Source organism: Rhincodon typus, chromosome 20, assembly GCF_021869965.1.
Source record: "Rhincodon typus isolate 14 chromosome 20, sRhiTyp1.1, whole genome shotgun sequence".
Taxonomy (NCBI): Eukaryota; Metazoa; Chordata; class Chondrichthyes; order Orectolobiformes; family Rhincodontidae; genus Rhincodon; species Rhincodon typus.
In genome coordinates this window covers 17,374,364-17,384,855 of record NC_063351.1, presented here as the reverse complement: position 1 = coordinate 17,384,855, position 10,492 = coordinate 17,374,364, and the positions used below count along the sequence as shown (strand labels likewise).

The following is a 10,492-nucleotide window of genomic DNA, read 5'->3' as shown; positions in this document are numbered from 1 at the left end:
AGTTTTATAAATGGTGAGGTTTCTTTAAGGAGCTATTGTGAGTTTAGTTCTAAAGTTGTGGTTTTGCATTAGCTACAAAGGCACTTTTAGAATACAGTCCTCACGCTAATTCATAGTCTCTTTCCTTTTTTTCCCACACATTTTGATTAGATTATTTTCGTATTTTTGTCACTGTCACGTGAACTTTAATGTGTTTCTTTTAGCTTGAGTAGTGAAAAAGAACTCCCACCAGTTGCTTAGCTTTTGTATTAATCGTCCCCAGGCATGTTTTCCAGTTGAACATTTACAGTCTCTAAATGTTGGAAGTATTTTGACCCCATGTCTGTATATATATTATACTACTCTTGTCCAGAAATAGGGTGTGTGTTTTTGAACTCGGAATTCCGAGATGTGACTGACAGGTTGAATGGTTTTGACAGTGACTGACACTTTGAGTTGTATATTTGGTGATGTATTTGACAAAACTCTGCTGTAAAATATGCCATTTCTGAAATATATAACTGGTTTAATCAGAACTGTGCTTGAATAGATTATTCCACTTTCGATTTGCACCCGATGTGGAAAAGTAGTTTGAAACAAAGACACTCAGGCAATGAAATTGAATATTGACGACTTTATTGCAGCAATGCATAGAAATATAAAGTTTTCGGCAGTTTGATTTTATTTTAAAGTAGCATGTTGAAAAAGAAAGACGTTCAGAGATTTTGCCAGCCACTTTAGCAAAGCGGTTGGCGTTGACCTAGAACGACGCAGGTTCCTTCTCTTCAATGGCTTGCGGGCAGAAGACGCAGCCTCCATCGCCCCATTTTCCCATGCCCTATGCCTCTTTAGACCAAATTCTCAAAGAGGTATGTGCATAGGAAAAAGGAACAACGAGTACAGGCGAAGTCCCAGCAAGTGCTGTGCAGTCCTGTAATAAAACCATTCACAAGCCTTTATTAAAATTGGACACGCGGCATTATTCAACTACATAGACCTACGCGAAAATTCAACGGTGCTCATTTCAAGTTGTTATTTTTAGTCTCGGTACCAAATCGAAGCTTTTCTCAAAAACAAATTTATCCTTGTCAGTGTATAAAAATAGAAGCTCTATGATGACGTAAACATGTACTATACACACAAAAGAACTCGTTTATGAGATTCTATAAAAGCTTTCCTAAATGTCTTGAAATATCTTAACTGTTATGCTATGGTAAAGTTTCACCTAACCACATCTGTCCTTAAGACTAGGACATAATGCATTTTCTTTCATTTTAACAGACAGTTGTATAAATTTACATTGATATTATTCTGTTCGTAATTATGCCCAATCAATTTTCACTGCAAAAGCACTACTTACCCCTCTTGCAGACAGAATACCGAGAAGCTGTCTCTCATCCACATTTATCCCGTTTGAAAGACCTTGACGGCTTATTTAACAACACAGTGTAACTGTTTTCGAATATAAAAAAAATCAGCTGCAGACTCCGGCCAAGGTCTCTGCTGCACCTGCAAGATTTTTTAGTACAAAGCTCTCGTTCAAACGGAATAGCACGTATTTAACAAACGCTCGTGGAAGAGTTATGATATGTATAATTGGAAAAGAGTTGGAGGAAAAATGTACATTGTTAACATGTGTCCTATATTCGAAAAGATTGCTCTTATTATCATCTGTTGATACATCTTATGCGTCAGTGCATTCAAAATGATGATATAATGGAGAACTCGTAGTTCCAAGGAGTTTACAGTAAGTTTCGGTCTTATCTCACTGCCTCCCCTCCAACAGATATGACAGGGCGCAGGCATCAAGGACAGAGTACAAGGATTTTTACTGCTGTTCAAGCAAATATCATGGGTGTCAAAGATGAGAAAACTGAGCTACATGCTTCAGTTATTATATCCACAGATCCAATCTTTTAAATACAATTAATATAGCATTGTCAATATTAAAGACATGCAGTGTCAATTTCTTGCAATTAGTCTATTTCAATATGTGTATGTGAAACAATGAAAAGTGTGAAACTGTTCTGAAGTTTCCCCTGATGATCATTGCATTATTTGGCCTGGAATAGAAAATTGGTATTTTAAACTTGTTAGTTATGTGTCTGAACAGTTTTAACATGTGAAAAAAATAACCTAATAAGTATTTATCCAGAGTAGGTTCTTCAGAAATGAAGGTCCAATATCTTCTGACATAATTTTGCTCCATTGGAAATGGTTCCCTACAAAATTCTTTCTAAATGATTTGTTTCCTAATTGTGACCCAGGGCAATGAAGATGTACTGCCTATTGGCCTGCGGTAGACACTGTGGATGAACCACATCCATTCCTTTAAATTTCCACACTTATATATTTTCTAATCAGCAGCACTGGATAATGATCATTAATGTGAGATTTGGCTGAATTTTCACCAACAAGCTATAACATCCCAATACCACTTTGGCTAAGATTGGTGAACTAAGCCCAGGAACTGAACTCATTGAGGCAACTGGTCTTTGTGATTCAGTCAATGCTTTTCAGTCTCACATCAAAAATCATGTATAGGTTGTGTCTGCTGTTCATGATGCAAAGTAAATCTAAGTATTTTGGACAATAGCAACATTCAGCACACATGGCTAAATAGTTTTCCCTATGCTGTGTCATTCTAAAATCTGATGATTCTGACTGTCCCACATTTAAAATCATCTTGATTTTACTATTTATACATTGCTTCTTTATATGAATATGTTCTGATGATAAATATGTCCCCACGTTAATATCTTAAGTGACAATGTAGGATGAATTAATTATCAGGATTCTTATCTTTCTGCTATCATTAAATTGTCAGTGTGTGCTTCAGGAACTCTCTAGGTGGACTGCAGCAATAATAATGAATTGTTGAGAAATTGAAGAATGGAAGTACCCAAATTAATGCTTGGGCTAGAACTCAGCTAGTTGACAGCCAAATGCTGGGAAAATGTATAAAGGCCTTTTAAATTGAAACTTAAGGATGGTACAAAGGACATCCTGGAAGATTATTTTTCCACATGTTAAAACTGTTTGGACACTATCTAATAAGTTTAACATTGATCCTCTCTGTAATGAATCATTGCAAAGTAGAAAGCCCCAGTTTGATCCCTGGCCTGGGATAATTGGCAAATAATAATTATTTTTCTGTTAATATTTATGTGAAACAAGGAGAGAAAAACAAGTGGGGCTTCTCATTTTGATCTCTGTTTAATAATCCTCTTGAAAGAAGTGTAATTTAGGGTTTTGGGTTCAATTTTCTTTTCTCTCTTACACGGAAGACCAGAAAATATTTTGGCACTCACAATTTAGACAACAAATTACCAGAGAGTTTACACCACTTGGAGCAACATTCCAGCATGATACAGAATCTTTGAGTAAGGTTGGGAAAGGGGAAGGAAGACCCCCTAAAGTCTCAGGGCATCAAGTCAAACATGGGGAAAGAAATTGGCAACTGACTAGCCAATACTACAACCCACCTGCATCCCACCTCAGCTGCTGAAGCAGTGCTGTATGTTTAACATCAATTGGAAGAAGCACAGAATGTACTCTGGGTGGGGGATTTTAATATGCACTATCAAAAGTGGCTTGTAGCACCACTTGTCACTGAGATAGCTGAATCCTAAAAGGCATAACTACACAAATTGGTGAGGGGCAGGTTGTGAAGGAAACAACAAGATAGAATAACTTGCTTGACTTTATCCTCACCAATCTACCTGTTGCAGATGCCTGTTGCCATGACGTTGTAGGTGACCACTGAACAGTCTTTTGGGGACACTGAAATTTGTGGTCCAGAACTCTACATATTCCTATTCAAGTTGTTCCAATACAACTACAGTATTGGCATCTTTTCATCAATGTGGAAAATTGACCAGGTATTTTTATCCACTAAATGCAAGACAAATCCAGTTGGCCCAATTACATCAGTCTTCTCTTGATCATCAGCATAGTGATATTAGGGGTTATTAACCATGCTATCAAGCGGCATCTACTGAGTCATAACCTGTTCATTGCTGCTGAATTTGGGTTCCGCCAGGTAACTCAACTCCTGACTTCCTTTACAAGCTTGTTCCAAGGATTGACAAAGAGCTGAACTCTAGAGGTGAGGTGAGAATGACTGCCCTTGACATCAAAGTAGCTTTTGAATGAGTATGGCAACAAGGAACCCTAGGAAAACTGAACTCAATGGGAATCAGGTAGAAAAATCTCTGCTGGTTAGAGTAGAAAGGAAGATTGCTATGGTTGTTGACTGTCAATCATTCTCAGATCCAGGACAACAAAGCGGGAGTTCCTCAAGGAAACACCCTAGGCCCGACCATCATCAGCTGCTTCATCTCAACTTCATAAGGTCAGATCTGGGGAAACTGTTGGATGCTTGCACAATATTCAGTACCATTCATCACTCCTCAGATGCTAATTTCCTTACACAACAAAACTTAGTTAACATCAAGGCTTTGGCCAATAAGTGGCAAGTAGCACTCACGCCACACATGTGCCAGACAATTGTCTATTTCCAGTGAATGAGGATAGATGGAACCATCTCCCATGGACAGTCAATGGCATAAGCGTCACTGAATCCGACACTATCAACATCCTCTGGGTTACCATTGACTAGAAAATAAGCTGAATTAGCCATATAAATCCTATTGCTACAAGTTCAGAGGCCAGGAATTCTATGGTAATTAATTACCTGCTGTCTCCCCAGTGCTTGCCCATGATCTAAAGGCATAAGTCAGGAGTGTGATGGAATACTCCTCACATGCTTGGATGGATGCAGCAACACAAGAATCTTGACACCAACTAGGACAAGGTAGCCCACATGATTGACACTGCATCTACAGACATCAAATCCCTCTACCACCAAAACATACTGGCAGCAGTGTGTACCATCTACAGGATGCACTGCAGAAATTCACTAAAGATCCTTAGACAGCACCTTGATAGGTAGATACATGGGAACACTACCAGTTGCATGTTTCCCTCCAAGCCAATTACCACCTTAACTTGGAAATATTGCACCATTCCTTCACTGTTGCTGGATCAAAATCCTGGAATTCCCTCCCTAAGAGCATTGTGGGTCAACCAACAGCATGTGGATGACAGCAGTTCCAGGAGGCAGCTCACGTCCACTTTCTCAAGGGTAACTAGGGATGGGCAATAAATGCCTGCTAGCTAGTGATGCCCACATTCCACAGATGAATAAGAAAAGCTGGCGTAGTGTGTTACTTTGTATTATTACACAGTGGAGCTCATTGTTGAACACAGTTAAGGCTGAGTTAATGTAGCTGTATTTTATCTTTACTTGCTATGAAATAAAATGTCTTCATGATTTGTATATTGCCTTGTCTCATCAAGTTTCTTCTCAACACGCCCTTAAAGAAATGGAAGAAAAACCTGCAAAAAATTTGACCATCCATTTGAGATTGCAGACTTGTTACTGAGTTGGTTTATGGTATTGTCTACTTAGGTATTTGAAGATATGAGAAGTACTGGCACAGCTCTTACTGAAGGAACACATACAGTTGCGGAAGTGGCTGTCACCACTGAATGCAAGAAAATGTCTAAGACATGACCCTAAATTTAAAACCAGTTCATTGTAAGAAACTGTAAAATTGACTTGAAGTACTGTTTTAGGATGGCTAGAGTGTGTTTGATAATAATCTTGACAGTTGATAGGCCTCACAAGTTCACTATTTGGCTGTAATTGGTGGCTGGCTCAGTCCTGCCTGGTCTGCATTCTCCTTCAAATAGTCTAGACAAAAATGAATATTTTAAAATGAGGTTAGTGTGACTTTGGCTTGCAACAGGTCGATTTGTCAGTTAATGACTAATGATCAATGGTCAATGATTATTGATGGAATGCAGCTTCTTGAGGTTCAAGAAGATCATTGGATTACGTTTTGAGGACCAAGTGCCATTAGTAATTGGTTGGTGCTTTGCAAATCCTATGACAGGAAACTTTGCAAAGTCTGCCAATTTTCTATGGAGAAAAGCAGTAAGGAGTTTGCTTTGTTTTGCAATGTGTCAGAAACTCTCTGCATCTATGTACTGTGACTGTTACAGGCGACACCTTTGGAATATTGGAATCAGTCTGAAGAATAAAGAACATAAGAACAGAAGAACTAGGAGCATGAATATGCAATTTGGCCCTTTGAGCCATCTCCACCATTTAATACGATCATGGTGGATAAGTTTTGTTTTTGTTTTTGGATTTGCCTGCCAACCTACAGCTTTCCCTTTTAATTTATTGGATGAAAAATCGTAGAAGAGGAGAAATGGCATATCTAGATGTAGAGATATGGTGAACATGACTGCCTTGACACTGCTCTCCCTCTGGCTGAAGATATCTGTGGGCCAGACCCCAATCATGGCCAATCTGGCGAGGCAGAATTTGCTGCAGATTTCCTCAGAAATTTCCAGTTAGGATTTCTTGGTTTCTAGAAGATTTCAGTCAGGCATATAAAGATGACCTGATATTCTGATGGTTAACTGGATCAATGAAACTAATCCTGTTGCAGTCAATGCTAGAAGGTACTGGCGGATTGCCTTTTGATTAAAGGCTAACGAGCCTCTTTATATGCAAACCATAACAACTCTACATGTGTTCAGGGGTCTGCTGGAAATTTTTATTTAGCTGAAAATATTAGATGCAATTTCAATTATTTATAAATTTGTCCTGTCTATTTCCCAGACCCCACATGTAAATTATTTCTTAGGACATTAACAAAATGGTCTATGATCTCCTAGTAAAATAACAGTGAGGCTAATATTGTTCATTATTATTTATATGAAAATGCTACAGCAACCTCAGATGAAGACAGATTAACCATAGAAAACCAAAATGTTTTGGTGAGTTTAGTGCACCTCTCTACTGTGGTAGCTTTTTTTAAAATCAGTGTTTGTTCTCTGTCTCACTTTTGAAATGTTTTGAATGGGGCGAAATTGTTGCACTTGCCGGCTAGATGCAAATTGCATGCATCAGAGAATGTTAACTCTTGTCAACTTCAATCTAAGAGATATTTTAACATTATCAACTTCTTTGGCATTGAAAATGAACTGTTCTGAATGTGGAGTCTCATTCCTTCAGGATTTAATTGCTGTTGAAATTTTAAAAATAAAATTTAATTTTCTTTTTTCCAATTCCTACATCTGGTATCTCTTTCTCTTTACCCAGTTATTCTTAATTTCTCATTCTGTATCTGATTTGGCATTAAATTCACCTACTCACTATTTCCTGCTCAGTTGCTCTGCTGTTTATTTTACTACACTCTGGCTGGCTAAGGAGACAGACAGTCACTTGTTCTCTCAAATCCCAGGTGTCTCATTCTCTTCACTGCACTGTTACCAGTTTCCACTTGCAGCAGATTATAGTCATAGAGTCATAGAGTTGTACAGCATGAAAACAGATCCTTTGGTCCAACTCATCCATGCCGTCCAAATATCCAAAACTAATCTAGTCCCATTTGCCAGTATTTGGCCCATATCCCTCCAAATCCTTCCTATTCATGTACTCACTCAGACGCCTTTGAAATGTTGTAGTTGTACCAGCCTCCACCACTTCCTCTGGCAGCTCTTTCCAGACACGCACCACCTTCTGTGGGAAAAAGTTGCCCGTTTAGGTCCCTTTTAAATCTTACCCCTCTCACCTTAAACCTCTGCTCTCTTGTTCTGGACTCCCCTACCCTGGGGAAAAGACCTTGGCTATTCATCCTATCCATGCCTCTCATGATTTTATAAACTTCTATAAAGTCATTCCTCAGTCTCCAACACTCCAGGGAAAATAACCCCAGTTTATTCAGCCTCTCCCTATAGCTCAAACCCTCCAACCCTGGCAACACCCTTGTAAATCTTTTCTGAACCCTTTCAAGTTTAACAAGATCCTTCCTATAGTAGGGAGATCAGAATTGAATGAAATATTCCGAAAGTGGCCTAACCAATGTCCTGTAGAGCTGCAACATGACCTCCCAACTCCTATGCTCACTGTTATGACCAATAAAGACACCCTGTTTTTATTTCACCCTTCATTTATTTATTCTTGCACAGGAACACCACAGATAAGACTGGGAGAGAGCCGCCAGTCCCTGACTGCTCCTTGAACTGAGAGGGGTTCGGGGATGGTAAACATCGGTGGGCTCGCCGCGGGCCTGGAGTCACGTGTAGCCCCAGACTATAAGGGTACGGAGGGTGGATTTCCCTCCCTGAAGACCAATAGTGAATGCGATGGGAATTTTTTTTTAATAGTCACCTCTTAATTCTGATGCATTTTTCTTTCCAAAAAGAAAAATGCAAATTAAGAATTTTGCCAGCGGTGAGATTTGAACCCACATCTGCTAGAGCCTTGATCCCCAGTCTGGTGACATTAGCGTCTCAACACCCATCTCGTGTTCAGCTACATGGTGTCTACAGGTGACCACCGAGTGAAATGGCCAGTTCTTCGTCTGCCCCACCCATCCCTGCGGCCTGGTAAAATACCCAAACCATCCGTACTCTATGGAAGAATATTATACATGCAACAAATAAAAAGTGTAACTAATAGTTAGATGCCTTGCTGCGACAATTTATGACCTACTGTGTTTTCTTTCGTTTTTTGAAAGTTTGGAACAAACCGTACTGCTACTATTTGCACAAAAGTTCATACACTGACTGTTTTCTAAATTTATTGTAATCTGCAGGATCCAAAACTAGCACCTTAGACAGTGAAAAGATCAGCAGTCAGCACAATATGAAGACAATCAAACTGGTGTGTTACTGTTTTATCTCAGCTTGCTTTTTTGTGTTACAGGATACATTATAAACACGGATAGAATTTATCCCCAGCATGAGGTTTGTTTTTCAGTCTGGTGGCAGGCCAATTAAATGCCCAACGTTGAATAAGAAAGGAACCTGTCTGTGCTCAACATGTTTCATGTAACATTGAATTACATCATGTGAAAAATTGGCAGATAAAGGTTGTAAGCGTAATCAAGAAAGAAACTGCTGTCATTAAAAGATATTGAGATGTAACCCCATAGATTGTGTTTCTAAACAGTGAGGAATGCTAATATAATGATAACAGTAATAATGATGATGCTCAGACAGACCTTGGCAGTAATTAGCAGTTTTTATACCATTTCTTGTGTGCAGCTCACTCCCTGAAACCTTGGTCAGTATGTATGCATTATATTCTGCCTTCTCTAGGGGACAGTTTAGGTAAGCAGAAAGCTTTATTTGTCGTGAATTAAAAACCATCGCTTCAATATAATTTTATTGACTTTAATTTGCTGACACTGCAAGCAAAAACTAAAAGGCAAAAAAAATGCAGAAAATGGAAGCAAACATGCCTAGAAACACCATCCAGTAATGGGTGACAGTTTGAAGCTTTCATCCTTCATTATATTTCATACCTTTGCAAAACTACTTCAAACAGCTCAGTCAATCCCTTATTGCAGCGAATATAATGGTGTAAATGGAGAGCAGAAATTCCAGTAAGACACAGATGAAATTAAAGCAGGCCTGTCTCTTTGATTGTTGACCGAGGGGCAATGATGCTAACTTGGTTTTCATGTGATGAAGTGACAGTAGTGTAGATTTCCTGAATATTTTCATATTTCAAGTCAATCTAACAATCAAAGCAAGGTTAGATCTTAGTCGATGATACACATGTCTAGATGGGAGGTGGTTGACAGCTGGAAGAAATCCCTCGTGGAGAAAAGATGAGAGCTTAATTCTGCTATGTCAGTGGTGTGAATATGATGTTATTTCAGGTTTTAAATAATCTGCCACTGTTTACCCAAGGTTCGCATTGTTTTATTAATTCATCCATTTATGTGAGGTGCATGGTGGATGCAGAAGTGATTTAAAGTGACAGATAATGCATATGAGTAGCTTCGAAAGTAGCATTATAAACCTGGTTCTGCTGGGTTTTGGGTTGCCAACTTTGGTCAATGTATCTCAAGAGTTTATATGACATGAACTTCCATTTTCCTACTCCAACCAGTCAATCAGCCTTTTGTCCCATCAGTAATATTTCTGTAACTAACAAATAAGAATTCAAATAAAAATTAAAAAAAACATACAAGTCTTAAATGCCCTTGTGTTTTCTCCCCCTCCTGGGTGCTCACTCAGTGTCCAAGAGATTAATATGTAATTCCTGGAGACCCCAGGACAGTCCTGGAACTTTGGTAACCACAGCTTGAGTTTTATGAGTTATTTTGTCTGGTTATGAAATTGGTGAAAAGACTCAGCACTGCAGGTTCTGACACTGCTATATTTCGACAGCTGGAGGATGATAACTCATCCTGTGGAAGTCAGTTATTTTTTGTTTGCCCAAGACAGGTAGAAAATGCTGGGATTGTTAGTTCACTTTCCACCATCCTGATACTATTATAATGGAGTGGTTGACTAATCACAACCATCAATCTCTATCAACTAGACGGCAACAGACCCAGATATGAGTTGTGGAAAATCCCCTGTGGTGAAAATCTTTGGGAATCATCTGTCAAAAGTCACCAGTTCCTCCACAGTGTGC

The 10,492-nt window shown here is 38.9% G+C and overlaps 1 long non-coding RNA gene across 1 annotated transcript; it reads right to left on the bottom strand.

Moving 5' to 3' along the window:
- Positions 1-598: 598 nt before the first annotated feature.
- LOC125485599 lies at positions 599-1,667 on the bottom strand. Its single transcript, XR_007264312.1, has 2 exons — positions 1,340-1,667; positions 599-910 (listed from the first exon to the last, which is right to left on the bottom strand). It is a non-coding gene; the product is annotated as an uncharacterized LOC125485599 (long non-coding RNA).
- Positions 1,668-10,492: the final 8,825 nt, after the last annotated feature.